The sequence below is a fragment of the Mytilus edulis genome, chromosome 13 (genome assembly GCF_963676685.1).
Source record: "Mytilus edulis chromosome 13, xbMytEdul2.2, whole genome shotgun sequence".
Taxonomy (NCBI): Eukaryota; Metazoa; Mollusca; class Bivalvia; order Mytilida; family Mytilidae; genus Mytilus; species Mytilus edulis.
The window spans coordinates 66,267,280-66,289,236 of NC_092356.1; positions in this window are offsets into that span (position 1 = coordinate 66,267,280).

Consider the following 21,957-nt stretch of genomic DNA (forward strand, 5'->3'; position numbering starts at 1 on the left):
AACGATAGAAATATCAAATCTTAAACGAGAGTTCATATCAATATTCAATCTAAAATGGGAGTTCATAAAAAAGCACTTTTCGAATTATGGTAAAAGTTCCCAACGTCACTTTTCTTCCGGTTATATTCTCCACTACTTCCCCGAAGTGCTCGTCCCGAGCACAAATTGCTACATTTCGTATTTGGGTTTGTAATGTTATTTCATCAATGGGTAATTCGTCTTTGGGTAAATCGTCTTTGGGTGATTCGTCCATGGGTAACTCGTCTTTGTGTAATTCCTCTTTCTGGTTGCTGAAAGTGTGTACATACTGAAAACATCACGAACATATAGAAAATGCACATATTGGACCTTTTAATAGATATACAAAGGGGGTATTCGGAGGGGGAAAAACATAAATATATTAGATATTCTGAGGAGAGGGACTACTGACATAAATATAGTAATACTCTGAGGAGGGGGACTAACACAAATACATACATTCTGAGGAGGGGTACTTACATAAATATACTGCATTGCTCTGACATAAATATACTAAAACACTCTGAGTAGGGGGACTCCTGACATAAGTATACTAACACACTCTGAGTAGGGGGACTCCTGACATAAATATACTAAAACACTCTTGAGTAGGGGGAATTAACACAAATATACTAAAAATATTCAGTTTCACTTGACAAATCGAAAAAAAAAATATGACTCTATCATATGTATAGATATATAAACAACAAAGAAGTCGCTTTTATCATAATCATAAAAGTAGGACTAAGTATCTGAGTATTCAATGAATTGCAGAAAAAAGGGGGGGGGGGGCAATAATGATCATTGACCCGTTTAGGATTCTAACAAACTACACTAGACTATCTGGAAGATTTTCGAAAATACTATCAAGAATTTGAACAGATTATCAGATTATCAGTGGTTATATTTCTACCTTGTAAGCAGGTTTTGATCAAACATAATAAGGCATTTTCTGAAATGTAGTATACAGGTCGTCACTCCTGTACACCCAACGGAAACAAGACCACAAGACAGATGACGAGTCCATCTTGCATTTTTGTTTCGCATTAAAATTGTATTATAAAATGATTTTGTTACACCACCGATAATCTATATATTCATACGGAAGCTCATACGTGTAAAATTCAACTACCAATATAGTATGTTGCGTGAAATGATACAAAATAATAACGACAACTAAACAATAATTGTGGTTATTTGGTATACTATAGTCAGTGATCTTTGTTCAAAGTTACAACCTTCACTTGTGTAAAACACTAGGTTCTATGATACAACAAGGATACACTGACTTTAGCTCGATCTATTGCTTATTTTCCAAATGTCAGTGACAAATATCTCAGAAAAAAAAGTGAATATTCATAGTAGAATAATGAAGTTTTCTTACTGTTATTCGCAAATACTTCAGACATATTTAGAACAACGTTGATGTTAACTAATCTTAGAAGTTTTCTTAATACGATAGATTCCAAATGTGAAAATGAAAACCAAAAATAGAACCTATTCTTACATTTATTTTACAATCGGCTTTTGAACAGACTGTATTTGCAAAACAATTTACAATATTCTGATTAGGGGGGCTATTTCTAGAATTCATAAACCTGTTTTTGATTGAATTATGTGGGACTTGTGGAACTTAGCACTACTATTATAAAAATTGAATTTTCTTTTCTGATGTATTTTATTTAGGGTGGTTCTGCTGCCTAGTGATATGGTTAAGTACATCAAAATATAACAGGGGTAACGTAAAAATGTGCATTCTCAAAATGTTCACAACTATTACAGCATGTACCACACTTACCATCGCTTCTGGGTTGGGTTTGTGGTTTAGGTTTTTCTTGATAGCACTGTTGATTTTGACTGGTTCTGGCTCCGATCCTGTCTGAATGGTAATGTCTGCTAGCAAAGCATATGGAGCAACATACTCTGGTCTAAGTCCATGATGTATAAACCGCTCCATCACTGCCGTTTGTCTAGCTAGAAAACACAATCTGTATTTTCGGTTTCGAACGCGTTAAACTTATCCAACTTCGGTAACTCCATTTTTGATTTTTGTATACTGGGACTAGTTCAGAAATAAAACACTCGCTTGGCTGCAAAGGTTGCGGTAATCGAGGAATCCTTCCCAATTATAACCCCGTGAAATTCCTGCATAAGTTCGTGAACTTCGGCACGGGTTACATTAAAGTCTGTAGGTCTATAATCGACACTATGGCTGCTTTAAACGCAAGACCGTATAAAAATATATACAAATTTATTCACACAAGTTTACAGTTCGAAAGCTAGGGGGAGACTGCCCCAGCAACAGTTTACAAAACAGATAAATTAAGTCCAAGATAAGGGTATTAAAACATTATAAAAGGTTCTCGTGAAATATATCTATCATTATTGTCCAATCTTATGTAATAATAAGCTGATCATTGTCCTCCGGCTTAACTTTATAAAATAGCGATAATTGCTTTTGTAGTTCGAGTGTAAGATACATGTATTATCTCTCACACTTTTGACAGCCATCGGATTAAGTTGTAAAATAGTAAATCTATAATCTCCTTGGATATTTGAAATAAGAAACATTATATTTAAGAATGAAACAAGAAATATTCAGCTAAAACTAAAAGGAGAAATATTCAATTTAAAACTAAAACGAGAGTTCATAGAAATATCAAATCTTAAACGATAGAAATATCAAATCTTAAACGAGAGTTCATATCAATATTCAATCTAAAATGGGAGTTCATAAAAAGCACTTTTCGAATTATGGTAAAAGTTCCCAACGTCACTTTTCTTCCGGTTATAGTTGTTTTAATATATGTATCCTTTCCTGGTTAACATCTAAATTTAGGTTTAAAGGACTTAAATTGAATAAAAAGATACCGGTAAATATACAATGTATATATATTAAATTTATCCCAATATATACTCCCAACACTTTAATCTTTAGTTATTAAAATCAACATCATGGTCTCTAATTTTTCAAAGAAATCGACAAAGTGTAAACGCGGACCGCGCAGAAGATCCCAAAATGAACTGGTACGGAAAAGGAAATAACCACATTACCTCTTACTCAACATGGAATTTGTACAAGTACAAATAAAGAAAAACAGTATTTGTGTACCTTTTATTACATGTAGTACAATACAAGACTGATTGCAGGATAAAGTTATTTATTTATTAATGTAAAATAGAAATAAATTCAAAGTGCAATAATAAAAATTATTTTCTTATGATACAAGTGTGGACACAGATCAGTGTGGATAGTATGTTTGGATGTTTGACAGTGTTTTTTATGACATAAGCAGTTCTATTGTTATGTATTAGGGTTGAATTCTGTTCGAGGTCGGGGCTATTCCAGGTAAGGGTGTAAGGTCAGACCCGTAATGCTGTTTTTGATGTCTTTAGTATGAACGTGCTTATGGAGAATAAAGACGTGTTTGTAATGATGTCTTGTCTATTTATTTAGTCCCCGTAAAAGGCAAGAACATCTCATGGTGGAGGACTTCAAATGGATTAATTTGTTTTGTAAACCGCTTTTGACAATTTGTTTCAATTTTATACTGTGTAACTGAAATATTTTTGTGAATTACCACGAGGATCGATTGGCGTGCACTGAAGCGTGACATTACATGTAGGCGGCAAGCACATGTTTTTACACAGAGACAATTTTTATTTCCGTTGGTTGTTGAAATTTTTGTTCCCGAATGAGTCTTATTTCTAAAGCCGAGAAAAATCTCACCAACTTAAGTCCGAGGTTAGAAAATGTGGGAACTTTGAAAAATATACCTGTCGTTTTATCTGACAGTAAGGGAAGGTATTTAAAGGATCAGACTGTAGATAAACACCCTGAACGGAAAATTGTATGGTGGATACATCCCGGCACGACAGTACAACAGAATTAACAATGGTTGAAAGAAAAAGCTGTGAAGACATTTCAGGACTTGGGACAGATACACATTACTCTTTTTATATGGTTGGGCACCTGTGACTTAACATTCAAGACTGGTAAATATGTTTTTTTGAAATCATCTGATTTTCAAGTGGTAACAGATCTTTGCCAGGATTTTCGGGATATCTACACCTTTATACATCAGTTCCCAACAGTGCGACTTATTTTTCTTCAAGTTCCGTTTTATTCTATTTACTGGTGGAACAAGTTTCATAACCACCCTGACCCCGACCAGTTCTTAAAGAAGGACGATATTCTACATGAGCAGATATTAGAAGTGAATAAGTACATCATCACTTTAAACGAATTTTTAGGACAAAACTCACCGGATTTCAATTTGGACATTTTGGCATCCAGAAAGCGGCACTACGATCTGCAAACGAGTTATAGTACATCTTTCGCTCTGTACTTGGATGGGATTCATCCGTCACCTACACTAGCGAAGCTTTGGCTTCTCAGACTTTGTTTAAGGCTTAATAAAGATTGTAATTAAAACATTTACCTAACTGATTGGTATGTTTTTCACAGATTTTCAGTTTTGTATGTGAGAATTTATCTCGCTGCTCTTTGTATTGATACATGAACATGGTTGTATGTATAGTGGTTCAGTGTATGTGAGAATTAACTCGCTACACAAGGCATTAAACAAAGCGTAATACATTTAGACTGAAGTATACATATAAAAGCGTAATATCATTCTAGCTCGCTAGACCCACAACTGTTGATTTTTGCTCTTTATATTAAAATGGCATCTTATGAATGTGTATGTGAGAATTTACTCGCTACATGTATAGGGTAATCCTGATCGTTGGTAACATAATTTTGTAAATGACTTCAAATCAACTCTCGGCAAATTTTTCTGATAACGAGTTCGACAGTGAGGTCGAATTTGGATTGATATCAATTAAGTCACCTGAAACCCCACTACTGCCTTTACCCGTTTCTATATCACCATTGTCCCAGTACTCTGACGATTCCCTAGAATTTGAACTTGAACAACCAAACTCTGTTCTATCAGACGAATTTTTGTCGCTAAATCAGCTTCGGGAGCCAGATATTAATTATTTACTTACTCCGTCCCCAAAACTACCTTTGAACTTTTCAACATGTAATTCAAATCTTGCAATTTCAGACACGATGGAAAAACTAGCAAACTGTCGGAAATTTGGCGGCTATCCCCATGAAAATGCTGCATTATTTATTGCTGAGTTTGAATCATATGCAACCCTACATAACATTTCACCACTGGACGACAACCGTATAATAGCGGCGCTTCATTTACATTTGACTGGTCCAGCATTAACCTGGTTTAATTCACTATCGTCTGAAAATAAGGCATCATGGGAAGCTATAGTACATTTGTTCACAAATAAATATGTTGATTTAGACTGGCAAAATCCTACAGTTATGCTTGATAGTGAAATCTTTGAAAACATGTCTTTATCGTCAGGCCAGTCAATTGATGATTTTTATTGCCAACTTGTGGAAAAAGCAAATACATTGAAAAAACCTGATCACGAAATTTTAGTTAAATTCATTAAAGGGTTACCCGAACAACTAGCATTTTTTGTAAGAGCCGGTCACCATAGAGACAGTCCATCGGCATTAGCAGCCGCTAAAATGGGCGAAGCTTATGGGTATAGGAAGGCTGAGCTACAAGTAGCTGCGGCAAGTAAACAGGCAAAACCTAGTGATAAACGTGACTCCGAGTTCGCCTCCTTACAGTCACAAATAGACACTCTCACTAAGGCAGTCCAAAATTTAACTGCATCTAAAACTGATGAAAGTACAAAACAAAACAGACGTACCGATCGATTTGCTTATAGTCGTCAGCAGGAAACCAACCCCCCTCAGGCAACCAACAGTCGTCAGCAGGCAACCTCCCTCCCTCAGGCAACAAACAATCTTTGTTTCAATTGTGATTCGCCAAATCATATTAAACGTTATTGCAACTGGAACGGACAAGGAGTTAGCAGTTCCGATATCACATGTCAGTTGTGTGACCAAATTGGTCATTCAGCGGTTAATTGTAAGAGACTTTCGGGAAACTGAACAGTCCCGGGGGACACCAGGCACGGTCTTCCGGGAGGACTGATATAGGTGCCAGATGTCGTAGTCGTTCGCCTTCTAGGTCATTTATTAACACTGTTCAATCTGAACATTTTCAAACTTCCGATGATGAAATGCAGTGTTCTACATCAAATATGGAAAGCCGGAATAAGTTTATTTATTTGCCTGTACAGATTTTGAATTTGAAAATTGCAGCCCTAGTAGATACGGGAAGCTCAATAAATGTAATTTCACAACAATTATTTAATTCAATACCTGAAACTCACAAGTCATGGGTAAATTCAACTAGTGAGAAAATTGTTTTAGCTAATAACCAATCTGTTAACATTATTGGTGTTTCACGAATTAAAATACAAATCCACAAGGAAAACATTGGATTTTAGTACATGTATTTTCACAAACATCACATCCGTTATTATTAGGCACAGACAATTTGGTCTCGAAGAAAATTATGCTAGATTTTTCAAAGTTGACCGTATGTTCCCGTTTCTGTAAAGTGAAAAATCAAAAGCGTTTGTCAGTTTTGCCAAATTCTGAGATGATAGTATGGGGCAAAGTTCATAATGATATTTTACATGGTATGCAAGGAATATGCACGAACCATAATTATTTGTTTAAATTGGGTGTTTTGACAGCGAAATCGGTAGTTTCTGTAAATAAAGATAAACTGGTGCCTGTCAAACTGTTTAATTCTACAAATGAAATAGTTGATATTCCAAGGGGTCAGATTGTTGCGAAATTTGAGATACTTGACAATGACTCTGATTTAATAGCTACATGTATAGGAAATAGAGAAAATCCAGAGGTTAATAATGTACAGTTTTCGACCGAAAAGTGTGAAGATGGGGAACTTAGTGGGACAAAATGTTTCTCCTATTTTGATATTCCAAAACATTTATCTGAGTCTGAACAAGGACAATTGAAAGGGTTTTTAAAATCGCATGACAACATATTTGTAACAGATGAAAATCCTGCTTTAGGTTTCACGGACGTAGTGCAACACAAGATTATACTAAAACCGGATTTCAAGCCAAAATATCAGCGATCGTATCGCCTTACCCCAGATAAAAAACAAGTACTTCGGGATCATCTCGATCATTTGCTAAAACAAGGAATAATTTCCCCGGTTGGTGAAACCGAAGATATACCCATCACAAGTCATATAGTGTTAGTTTCAAAAAGAGCCAAGGAGTCCCGAAATAGCCAAAATAGCGATTTCAATCAGTCTTCAAACAGTCTCTCTCAGTTCAGATTTTGTTGCGATTTCCGTTATTTAAATTCTCAGTCTCAGCAGTTTTTTTTATGGACTACCAGAATTACAGGATTTAACAGAGTCTTTCTCAAACAGGACCCCGAATTTCATAACTCATATCGATTTAAGTTCAGGATTTTTTCAGATGCCTATATCTCCAGACAGCCAACGATATACCGCATTCAACACTTGTTACGGTACATATCAATTTCTCCGCCTACCAATGGGTTTAAGTTCATCGCCAGGATCATTTCAACTTTTAATGGACAAAGTGCTCCATGGGTTAACATTCAATTCTTGTCTGTGTTATTTAGATGACGTTTTAATAACATCAGAAACCTTTGAGCAACACCTTAGTGATTTACATGAGGTATTTAATCGTTTACAAGCCGCTGGCTTAAAATTGGGCCCTAAGAAATGTCATTTTGCACAGAAATCTTGTTTGTTTCTTGGCCACCTTATTTCTAAAGACGGTATACAACCACCGCCTGATCGAATTACAGCAGTTCAAGAATATCCGTCACCCCGATCAGTACGTGAACTTCGCCGTGCACTAGGTCTGTTGAACTGGTTCAAGAAATTTATTCCAAATTTTAGCGCTGAAATAGAACCTCTAACCAAACTTCTTCGGAAAAACGCCAAATTTCGTTGGGCATCAGAACAAGAAAATGCATTTACCAAGTTGAAATCTTTATTGACAAATTCTCCGATCTTAGCATTTCCAAATTTTCATACTGAGTTTTATTTAGCAGTGGATACCAGTTCTAAAGGTATAGGATACATGTTGTACCAGTATCAGGAGACAGCTAGCGATAGTAAGGAGGTCAGTGTAATTCGTTTTGGTTCTAAGTCATTAAGCAAATGGCAAAGATCGTACGGACCTACAAAATTAGAATTACTAGGGATGGTAACAGCTATTTTAGATTGTGCAATGTATTTGAGGGGTCGTAAATTTATTGTCGAGTGCGACCACCAGGCCCTTCGGCCTATATTTCAAAAACAACTTAAAGGGGCCATATATGAACGCTGGGTAGCAATATTGCAACAGTTCAATTTTGAACTACGATATAAACCGGCAAAAGATATGCAGGTTGCAGACGCTTTATCTCGGTCAACTCGATTGACTAGTTGTGAAGGTATTGATAGTCCTGATCAAGAGGACCCATTTTTCCGTACGTTCCCGAACATGTTGGTGATATACAATTTGAAGGAAAGCGTGTTAAATTTCCGAATTTTATGGATTCTGAAAGTACTGATTTTCAAGAACACAATCTTCCGGAAGTTAACAACGTAATGCAAAGTCACGACTCCATTAGGAATTTAAAACATTTTAAGCGCAGTAAACAATTTCCAAACAAACAATTAGATTTTGGATATGACGCTGATACAGAAGATTACGATGTAGCAGATCAAACAATTTACAAAATAAAAAGTCAGTTACCAGAATACATAAAATATCAACAATTCACGGACAAATGTGACTCTGAAGACCGTAATATAACAGCAGATACAGGAAACCGTGATATACCGGAAACTTCATCTCAAAATATTGACACTGAAAATCAGTCAGAATCAGTCGATCACAAAACAAGTGCTAAAAATCAGGATACAGAAATTTCTACGGAAAAGGAAGATCATTCAAATTTTACAACATTAAATACCGATGGTGACGAAACCCAAACTAATCTTAGTACAGAAACGGCTACAAGTGAGAACAATACGCAAGTTAAATTCACTGATTCAATTGAAATCTTTAGACATGGTGATTTTAGTAAGGACACTTTTCAAAAACTGCAAGTGCGGGACCCATACTTTGGACCTTTTATATCATATTTTGAACAGAATAAATTACCCTCTTCACAGAAAGCTGCTAGAAAACTTCTACTCGAAACTCCAAATTATGACATGGTGGATGGATTGCTTTTTCATACTCGTACAGTAAAGTGTAAACGGACAAAACTTTTCACTTCGTATCAACTAGCGTTACCAGAGGTCGCTATTAAAACCGTTCTTCGATTGTACCATGACTCACCGTTAGGTGGACACGGTGGCATTCAACATACAGCGGACATGTTAAAAGAACATTATTATTTCCCGAAATTATTACAGAGTGTGACGGATTATGTTAGAAGTTGTCACGATTGTCAGAGCCGAAAAGTTACTCAAGTTAAAACAAAAGCAGGTATCGTCGCTTTTAAGACACCTGAAGCGCCTTTTCAGGTTTGGCAAATGGACCTATACGGACCTGTACCAGTGTCAGCAAAAGGAAACTCTTATATATTTACAGCCGTCGATGCGTTCACAAAATTTTTAGTTGCAGAGTCTATACCAAACAAAGATACGTTGACAGTTGCGGAAGTCTTGTTTAAACTTGTATCTCAATATGGAGTTTGCGATACTCTGCTCAGTGACTGTGGTTCGGAAGCCACCGCTCGAGCAATTAAGGAAGTGTGTCGATTACTGGAGATAAATCAGCAATACACACCGAGTTTTACTCACCACTGTCTTGGTTTGTGTGAAAGAACGCATAGAACGTTTGCAGAACGCATGACGCCTTACATTCAACAGGGAAAACATTGGGAGGATATGGTACCATCTATTTTATTTTCATTAAATTCAACTGCCAATGACAGTGTAAAATATTCACCTTTTGAAATTCTTAACGGCAGTCGTCCTAAATTTCCTTTGTCGGGACACGTTCGTGATTTGAATTTAGCGTCAATCCCAAAAGATTATCATGACTATCTTAAACAATTTTCCGAAAGATTAGATATTATTCGGAATGAAGTAAGGGATCACGCACTAAAGTCGCAAACAGCAATGATGGAACGCGCTAATCGAAAAGTTCATAACTTAACATTAAGACTTGGCGACTTTGTATACATGAGTAAAGACCCGACAGGTCCAGGACATAAATTTAAATTCAAATTTGCAGGACCATATGTTGTTGAAAATTGTGAAAGTCCACACTTATATACATTAAAAGACCAGACCACATCTAAAATTTTCCCGTCAATCCATATTAACAGACTAAAGCCGGCATATGTTCGCAAACCTAATCAGTGTAGCTATTTCATGGATCCAGTTATTACAAATGTCAATCAGTTCACAGTAGAACACGATTTACTATCAGATGAACATTCGGAACACAGTGAGAACGATAGTCCATGCAATGATCTTGTTTCATCCGAAAATAAATTATCCAATGTCCCGGATGTAAGCACATCAGAAAATAATTTACCCGTGCGACGTTCTAAAAGGACACACAGAAAACCCATGCGTTTCCGAGACACTAATTTTACGACACCTGAATCGTCCACAGATAGTCATATCAAAGACAATGTTAAAATCAAACGTATACTAGCTTGTAAAATAGTGAACGAACACATAAATATTTAGTTCATCTTTGTGGCGAACCTGCACAGAACGCACGTTGGATGGATATTTCTGATCTCAACGTTAAAGCCAAAGAGATTATTAGTAAAAGGCCCCCGCCTATAATAAATTAAGTGTATTATAGCTTGGGCGTGTGGAAATTATTCCGCCGCTTACAATGAAATAAATGATCAAAGTTGCGTCTGCTCGTAACTGCATAAGCGTGTGGGATTTTCACTGCCGCTAATTCATAAGTATCCAGAGATAAAGTTTGCGTAACAAAGTAATGTAAGAAAAAGAAAAGAAAAGAATCACCAGCATCATCTCTGTTGCACCTGATATTTGTGTGAGGGTTATCTCGCCGTCATTCGTATTCTTGTATAGATGTCCAACAATTTGATAAACTTTGTAGTGTTAATTGAAGCACTTTATTTGTTAATCGTTTGTTCAAATTTATTGCATTTCATTATATTTTTGGTTGACTTGGAATAGCCCATTTTTTTTAATAAGTGTGCATAAATTCATTCAAGATTTGCATATCAGTTTTCACTATTTGCACATAACTGATTTTCATCAAATTTGTTCATGATAACGGAAATCATTTGATAGCGTGTACATTTGATACAGTAGAATGAATGTTCATGTGGAATATTGTCAGTAGCGGTGTGATAGAAATCATAAATTGCCGTTTCAAGAGGTGTTGCTTTTCTGAAACATGTTTCATTAACTATAAATACGGATCCACGAGTCTGTGAGAGAGAGTAGGGGGGTGGGGGTATGAGAGTGCGAGAGAAACAGTTATGGTGGATGAAACCTATTGTGGAAAGCTCATTTTCAATAAGAGGTAGCGGTCTCTGTTGGTTCCTTATCGATGTATAATAAACAGCTACAGTCATGACAACATTGTTTCACTTATATATATATGCTATTTTACAAATAATTGTATTGTGGTTTCATAACGTTATCGAATTTTACTAGAGCATATGGAGTAAGATGTGAGATTGTAGAGCTAAGAGTTGAAACGTATTTCAATAAGATTTTTGCATATGGAGTCGTATTGTACTGGAGATTGTTTTTTTATAAATTGATATTTACATAGTATTATGGTTTGAACTGAATTCAACCTGTGGAAAAAAAATTATCCAAATTTTTGCTAAGCGGGGGGATGTTATGTATTAGGGTTTAATTCTGTTCGAGGTCGGGGCTATTCCAGGTAAGGGTGTAAGGTCAGACCCGTAATGCTGTTTTTGATGTCTTTAGTATGAACGTGCTTATGGAGAATAAAGACGTGTTTGTAATGATGTCTTGTCTATTTATTTAGTCCCCGTAAAAGGCAAGAACATCTCACTATGTTTTTCCCATATTAACTGTGTTGCACAATATGACAACCAACCTGAGCATTAGTAGAGTTGTTTATTTAATATTTAGTTTTTTTATGTTCAAAACCGGCATGGAAGAGACCCTAATTGCATTAATTGCCAAATGATTATGATAGAATATGTTCCACATCTTTGATTTTGGATACATTTTGAAACTAGGAGAGGAACCATAATGGGTTCATTTTTTCATGATGTGATTTTTTTTATATGGGAGATGGTATCCGAGAACATGTATTTGCTTACTATTTGTATGGTTCTATTTATATTACTTTGAGGAGGATCATCATGATCATAAGTAAAAGATTTCGTTTTAATGTCGAAATTGTTTCTCAGATTAGAAGACATTTTCTTGTTTTAGGAATTAATATACTCAGTTTAGAAGACATTAGTAATGACAATGCCTGACATGATGCTTGGGGCTAGATGAGCTAGAGAGTAAACTTCTGTTTTATTTTATATTAATTATATGAAAGTATTTCCTCCAAAGCAGGTCAAATAAAAAAAAATTGGCTAGTATGAAAATGATATCATCAAAAGAACCTTTGTGAGCATGCAGTTGTTAATGTCTGTGTCATTTTGGTCTGTTGTGGATAGTTGTCTCATTGGCAATCATACCACATCTACTTTTTTATATTCAAAGACTCATAAAAATATAACTGCTACAGAAGTCATCTCATAAAATTTCAAGTGGATATGAACATCTACTTAATATGTCTAAAGATCTAAAAAGTTATAGTATTCAATATGAAAAAAGTATTGCAAAAATATTCTCTTTTCAATTCATTTTGTGATATGGATACAAATATAGGTAATACCAATACAGTAAGGCAGTTTTGTTGTGGTATGAAAGTGTATTTTAGTAATTGATAATTGCTGTTAATTCACAAAAAATGAGAAATAAACAAATGAATGATAAATGTTGAACATGTACAATGAAATATAGTTTTAGAATTCAATTAGCCCAAATAGGCCTTATAAATTTTTTTATTTTTTTAACATACTGGATGACCATTTACACTCAGGCCTAACGTGTCATGTAGGCAGTATAGATGTATAAAATAAAGTGTAACATAACAATCAGGCATCATATTGCTGGTAGCTAGAGTAGCGTTGTTTGGTAAATTTGTGTTTTTTAAATAAATTTGGCAAATGGACAAAAATGTTTGATTCAAATCTAAATAAAATGCTATTATCTCCCTATTACTTACATTGTACATAAAATGGATACAACTTTGATAATTCCTTGTACATGAGAGTTGTCTGTCAAATCTTTATTTCCCAATGAATGATTTGCATAACAATGAACTGAGCTCAAAGCAAAGCACTTTCATAATACACTTGGACAAAGAGCTCAATCCAGTGATATACTTTGTACTACGTATATACAGGTCCTTCATATCCATCCATCGACCAAAACCATATCTCAATTACATGCCATACTACGTATACATGGTTGGATCAGAAGTCCTGAAGTGAAAGACATAAATTTTATTATTGTATTTAACATGTTTAAAGTATAAATACCGGTTAAAACTTTCACAAATTTGTGGTAAAAGCATTCAGTATCTATCAACTAAATGTATCAATCACTTCATGAACAAATTGATATAGGTTGAGTGCCCCTCTGTTTGAAATAAGAACATATCTCCACCTAATTTTAGTTAACTGATGAAGAAACATTCAAAACTATGAAATTTTATCTTAGACTTGAGAGTTTCTATTTACCATCACCACTTAATCAATAATATATGTAAACATACATGTATATAAGAGTAAAATTGACAAACATATATAAGACTAACACTGACATTCGGGCTTTACTCCACCTTCATTTCCCAAGTCCATGTTCAAATCTGACTTCATGATAAATTTAAATAAGATTCCATATCGATGAAATATCCCTCTGATAGACTAGCCGCAACGAAATACCAGTTTTAAAATGATAGGTGGAACCTAAATTTTAAACGATATATTCTAAATATTGCTAATACATTTCATAATAATTCTTCTGAAAACTTTGCGATATTTTGCATTATTTTGTCTTTTGTTTAAAACTGTGTATTGACCTCTAGATGTCTTTCAATTACATCCAAGTTGGCTTGGGTTAATGTCTGATTACTGTACATGTTATACATCAATGTGGGATTTGTTTACATAAATAACAACTATTCCTTAAAATTCAAATAAAATGGATGCAAGAAATTAAAAGTCATCCATAGGCATTCTACTTTCAATAACCAGCAGGGCCATGAGTGCTTGATAAGCTTGTCACATGTACTAAGAATAAAGTTACTTCTCAATGTCATGTTAGAAATTTATGAAAATCAAACAGGGAGTTTACATCAATAGATATAAACAATGCACCAAAGTTTAATAAGAATTGTTGATAACATTATCAGAAACTTGAAAATTCCCCCTTTTTAATATATTAAACAACCATAACTTGGAAATGTAAAATTTGTAAGATTCCATCTAAAGGCAGCAGCTTACATTACTAGATATCAACAATTCACCAATGCTTCATGAGAACTGCTGAAAGCATTTTTGAGTTAAAGTTTGAAAACTGGAATATCCCCCCCTTTTTAGGACTTGGAAACATAAATTCTAAAATTAGTAAAAAAAAAGAAAGGGAGCTCACGTCGATAGATATAAACAATTCACCAAAGTTTTATGCAATTTTATCAAAGCCTTTTAAAGTTAATGTCTGACATAATTGACAACGGACTGACAGACAGAATGACAACAGTATTCCATTCTACATCCTGTCAACAGGCCTATACAAATGAGAAAACGTTATACTGTATATTTTGCTGTAGAAGAGCCCAACATGTTCATATTGGGATACAGTTTATATATCATGTATATTGATATAAAGATTAGAGATTTATAAAAAAAAACTTTCATGGCATCAAAACTATAAGTATTTGCATTTGTTGTGTTGATTAATAGCCATAGTGGTCAAGTACATGAGGACTGGGATGAAATCAATTATTAATGTATACATGTATAGTTCAATTCTGATCAATTGTTCCATGGTAAAAAAAGTTGTAGTAGGCTGTTTGAAGTTTGCAGCATAAACATCTTCTTCAGGTCTGCAATCCATATAGAACAAAGTATATATGTGGTATGATTGCCAATGAAACGACTATCCACAGATGTTCAAATAACAAAGTAAATATAGGCATCTATACAGCCTTCAAACCAGATGCTCCTCAGGGCGCAGCTTTATACGACCGCAGAGGTTGAACCCTGAACAGTTGGGGCAAGTATGGACACAACATTCAAGCTGGATTCAGCTCTAAATTTGGATTGTGATTAAATAGTTGACACAGCATAGGTTTCTGACACAGAATGAATGTGGTCTAATGAACTTAAAATACTTTTTTTTCCTTTGAGCAATTCACTATGCTGTTAAATATTAATCCTCTCAAAAAAATGTTTGAAGAAATTTTCTTTTTATTTATGAAATCTGAAATGAGAAAAATTTAACCCCCCCCCTTTCTTTTCACATCCCCCTTTCCCTTTTTTCAAAACTGATCTCAATTCAAATTTCTAATGGAGTTTGCAACAATAACTACTCATTTAAATACATCATAAAATATTAAAATGTAACAAAAGGTGCTTGTTATCACTGAATGGTAAAGATTGTTTTAATTTATCAGTTGGTAGTAAAAGTGAATATAAATTGTATATTGTATAAAACAATGATTTAAGTTGATTCAACTACTATTCTGGACAAAGAAAGATAACTCCAATCAATTGAAAATTTCTCTCTATTGCACAATATTGTGCAATTAGATATTTCTTGCTATTGCGCAATACTGTGCAATTGAAAATATTTGCTATTGCACAATACTGTGCAATTGAAGATTTCTTGCTATTGCGCAATACTGTGCAATTGAACATTTCTTGCTATTGCACAATACTGTGCAATTGACGATTTCTTGCTATTGCTGAATACTGTGCAATTGAAAATTTCTTGCTATTGCACAATACCTAATATAATAATTTTGGATCCTGATTTGAACCAACTTGAAAACTGGGCCAATAATAAAAAATCTAAGTACATTTTTAGATTTAGCATATCAAAGAACCCCAAGGATTCAATTTTTGTCAAAATCAAACTAAGTTTAATTTTGGACCCTTTGGACCTTAATGTAGACCAATTTGAAAACGGGACCAAAAATTACAAATCGACATACACAGTTAGATTCGGCATATCAAAGAACCCCAATTATTCAATTTTTGATGAAATCAAACTAAGTTCAATTTTGGACCCTTTGGGCCCCTTATTTCTAAACTGTTGGGACCAAAACTCCCAAAATCAAACCCAACCTTCCTTTAGTGGTCATAAACCTTGTGTTTAAATTTCATAGATTTCTATTTACTTAAACTAAAGTTATGGTGCGAAAACCAAGAATAATGCTTACTTGGGCCCCTTTTTGGCCCTTAATTCCAAAACTGTTCAGATCTCAACTCCCAAAATCAATACCAACCTTCCTTTTGTGGTCATAAACCTTGTTTTCCTATGATATAATCGTATGATATAACAGCTTTTTGTAGATAACATTTTTGTTTGCTTTGGAGATTCCGTATATCGTCAGGTTATCGGAATTCTAATGTGGACTAACTGTGCGCCACTTATTGCGGACCTGTTTTTGTGTTGCTATGAGTTCAACAACATCTGATATAAAAATTTAATAAAACTTTTAAATATTTGGATGATATATTGGCTCTTAATAATGACGACTTCAGTATTTATACTAAAGCAATTTATCCTTTTGAACTTACTTTAAAGAAAGTTAAACAACATCTAAAAATGACAATATTTACGCTTCGTAAAGGAGAACAAAAGGTTGATTTTTTTATTGAGTTCGCCAACTCTTAATCAACGAAACGATTAAAGACTATTGATATGATTTTGATTTTTAACTCTCTTGCTGCCAGTTTTTTTTTAGGTTGCATATCATTTGCCAGAAAATATAACAGCTCTATGACGTCAGATGTCCAACAATGACGTCATTTGATGTATGACGTAAAGCCAAAATCACCATTACATTTGAGAACCATTGAAAAAAAATATAACTATGTTGAATCTCTAGTCTTTATATGAAAAAAGAAACACTAATGAGAAGAAGCTTGCAAATTTTTTAACATATACATATGTGTCCCTGCGGCAGCATAAGGGTTAAGTAAAAAGTAAAATAATTAAAATGCTGAACTCCGAAGAAAATTCTAAACGGAAAGTCATTAATTTAAATATATAAACAGATCGAATGGTAAAACAGATCAAATGATAAAACAGATCAAACGAATTGACAACAGCTGTCATATTCCTGAATTGGTAAAGGCATTTTCAAATGTAGAAAATTTCTTGGTAAGAATCATGGGACATGTTGATTGGCGATTCACGACCCCTCTTCAAATACCTTTATATTTTGTTTGTATAAAAGGTATTGTATGAAAATAAGTTTCATATCTTTATTCTTTCCTTTTGACCCTTGGTTGTCATGGAAACTATCCCAACACAACTGGACTAAATACGTACGAAAGTATCCTTTAAAAATTGAAAAAAAAAGATTTTATTTTTTTAAAGAACCATTGAAATAAAGTTAATTAATACAAACAATAATAATTTTTGGTGACAAACAAAATCCAAAACTATTCAAAACGTTTAAGTTTTGAATTTACTAAATAGTTTGTTTCCGAAGCAATCATCTAAAAATGTTTTAAAATTCGAAAATGAAATTTTTTAAAATTCCTAAATTTTAAATCTGTTAATCTCCAAAGAGTTAAAATACAATGCCATGTCATTGACAGATATTAAAAGACAATATATTATATATTATTGAAATAAATAGAAAGTCGTGTGTTTTGTTTCTTTTTAATAAAAAACATTTTAAAATAATTGTCTATTTACAACAAAAATCAAGATTGCTATTCAGATTAACAATCAAACATCTTGCACTTAATAAGCTAACATCTTCCATTCAAATGTGCAATTCTGAAACACATTTGTCAATTTTAAAAGTAAACATATGATTAATGAAGAGATACTAATGAAAATGAAAACCAATTACTCTTGGTATGATGCAGTTCCCACTTTTAAAAAACAAAATAAAATCAATTTAAAATGATAAAAATTGATGGAAAAACTGGTATCTAATTTTGCTTTATTGTAAACCTTTTACGCATTTAATGATAGCTTTACTTCAATTCTATAGTTGAGGGAAGTATATGTATCTCTCCCCTTAATTTTAGATGTAAGATTTTTCTGATGTAATAAAAAAAATGTTAATGATTACGCATAATCTGTTGTCTTGCCTGGGACTGATGCTGAGAGTGAAAAAAAATAATGTTGAACTCCAAAAAACATCTATGTCCATAATGTTAAAATTAGAAGATGTGCTATAATTGCTTATGAGACAACTCCTCTTAAGAGACCAAATGACATCATACAGCCTTTAACAATGAGCATAACATAGTAATCAACAAAAAAATAACATAGTGAACAAATTAAGAAAATACTTTGCTTTCAAAATGGCTATGAAGAAGTTAGAATAACAGTTTAATTAAACTTGTTGTTGGTATAAAACAGATTATTGATCTGTATTGTGCATGATTTGTTTTATTAGTTGTTAGAGGTTTTGAACTAGCTGTCAGTTACCTACAAGTACTCTCAGAACTGTACCTAGTGTCTTTTTGTTGTTGGGATGTACAATTTCCCGTCCACGTCCACTTTTATTTTTGTCCATTTGATGAGTTAAACCTTTTTCAACTGATTTTAATAGTTCTTCTTATGTTGTACTGGTTTATTTTTGTACCAGGTTAGGGGAGGGTTGGGAACCCGCTCACATGTTTAACCCCGCCACATTATTTATGATTATGCCTGTCCCAAGTCAGGAGCCTGTAATTCAGTGGTTGTCGTTTGTTTATGTGTAACATATTTGTTTTCGTTAAATTTTTATACATAAATTAGGCCGTTAGTTTTCCCTTTGAAATTGTTTTGAATTGTTAGTTCGGGACCTTTTATAGCTGACTATGCAGTATAGGCTTTGTTCATTGTTAAAGGCCGTACGATGACCTATAGTTGTTAATTTCTGTGTTATATTTTTCTCTTGTGGAGAGTTTTCTCATTGGCAATCATACCACATCTTCTTTGTTTGTTATTATTGATGCATTGAACACTTAAACCCTAGACCAAGCTCCGCTAAACAAACATGCACACCCTGAAGTTTGGGTTGGTTAGAACACATAAAGTAGTCCTATTGCTAAAAGTATTGATAAACTGGCATAATTAAGAAAACTTATCATTTGCCAATGAACCATGAACCATGTAAGTAAGATCAAGGTCAGATGAAACTAATGTACATTGTTTTATTGTTTCATACACAAAAAGAATTGACCTTTTGCTTATAGTTTCTGCGAAAAGACCAACCCAGACGATAATAAAAAAATGTAAATGAAGAATGAAATTGAGGTCAAGGTAAGATGAAACAAATATAATTGACCTAGATACAAAATAAATTATCCTTAGACTCCTAATAATTGTGTAATAGGATTGTAATTTTATCAAGCAGTCACTCAAAACCATTAAAATGAGATCAAGGACAATAGAAATATAAAAGAGGGACGAAAGATACCAAAGGGACCGTCAAACTCATTAATCTAAAACAATCTGACAACGCCATGGCTAAAAATGAAAAAGACAAACAGACAAACAATAGTACACATGACACAACATAGAAAACTAAAGAATAAACAACACGAACCCCATACGGAACATACAGAATCTTTGTAACATAAGGTATCTGCAAACAAGGTATGCATCATCAAAAGGGGGGAGGGGTATTGGTCTCTTTAGTACATCTTTGGAATTTCTGTCTTTGAAGATTCAAATGAATGAATATGGACCTCTTCTACATAGAAGAAGCAAAAGAACATAAAATCAATTTGCTGTCGAATATAGCATATTTAAAAAAAAATTGGATGACAAATGAACTTTTCAATGATTTATTACTAAAAAAGATACTTCAGTTCCGGTTCAGTAGACATGATTGTAATAGTGTACTCTGTTTCTGGCAATAATGTTATTATATTAAAAGTGTTAATACAAACTTTAAGAAAATTGGTCGGAAGAAATCGCTGTTGTGTGATTATTTCGTTATATTTTCGTAAATTATAATTTCTAAACAAATCCGACTGAAATCTCCAACTATTTGATTTTCATAAATAATTGTAAAGTAGATAAACTGCCATCTTGGATTGTACAATAGCAGTACACAATCTGTTTAGTTTTTCTCCTTATTTCACAGAATTGTAATTTACAATGTATCTGTTAGACTGCTTATTTGTTACAGTAAAAAGAAAAAAAATATGTGGTTCATTGCATTATGCATAACGTTTTAAATAAATAATAGATATTTTTTTTCATATTGGCTATTCAAAGCGGGCAAGGGATAACACTTATAGTTAAATTTGTATACTGGAATGGTAGTTAAATTTTATTTTCTTCTTGTTCCAAGAAAACAAGTTTGGTGACACGATTTTTTCCTTTCTTTCTTAAAGCATATTATCAAACCTTTTTTCGCTTATTTTTTTTAGAATTTTATTTCGATTTCTTTTTATTCACACAATTGTGTTTTATAAAAAAAATTGGTGCAAATTAGCACGACTTATAGCCTAAAACATAGCACGATGAACCATACTTTTTATTATATAATTTAAAAAAGCCTCGAAAAAAAAATCATTTAAAAAAAGTATAAAAGAATTCTATCTGAGGAAATATATATCGACAATCTACCTTAAACTGTACTTATACTCTAAATTAATATTAACAATATCTCAGATAAGTTCTATAATGGTTGGCAATCGACTTTTTATGAAAAAGTTACAATCTACGCGTTTGACTGTCCCTATGGGATCTTTCGTCCCTCTTATATGGTCCTTGGAAATATCAAGTTTATGGAAATCTCATATTATAAATAGCAAAATATCAATATTAGTATTATCATAAAGAAAATAAATCATGTAACATTCAAACTTTGTGAAATAAAATAAAAAAAAATAAAAAAAAAAGATAATAATTAATGAAACATTCAAACGTTGTGAAATTTAATAAAAATAAAAAAAAACAGAAAAATGTACCAACGTTTTATATAAATATTTAGAAAAAAAATGTTTGTTAACTGCAGTAACAGTGACAATCGACGACGACCATTATATATATTTTAGTGAGGTCAATTCGAAGTGTCACTTTTTAATACTTTACATAGTTCAAAAGCAACTCTCGTGCATCTTTCATAAAAATAAAAACATAAATTAGTTAATAACGGATCATACGCGCTTGGGTGACAGCCCCTATTTCCTGAACTCTTTTAGAGACAATCTTCTTATTTAAACCTAATAATGTTTTTTTCATTTATTTTATGTGTTTTATATATATGGGACGCCTATCTACATTGTATTCTTATTTTCAAAATGGAAATTATATAAATTGAGGGTGTCATACATATACTTTTGTTTTCTGTAATATCTTTTGAATTAAATATTGTGCCTCAAAAATATTAGATTCTATTATAAGAATAATACAACTCCAAATAGTGAATTTAAGTGGATTTTGCATTATTTTTTCAGGAACTACCATGGAGAGATTTTTGGAAATTTTAAACAAGAATATAGCTAACAGGAAAACTAAACGACTTCAATGGAAGTTACCTCATAATATAATTTACACGGAAGCAAAATTACAAAAATTGAGTCGCTCATACGGCAAGTGTCACGTTTTATTTACTGTTAACTGGTGGAAGATGTTTGGCGTGGAATGTTTAAAAAAAATATTGAAATTTTATTAAATATTTTGTATCGAAAAATTACAAAAATCGGCAACGAATGTCATTTTGGGTGTCAAAAATGCAGATACA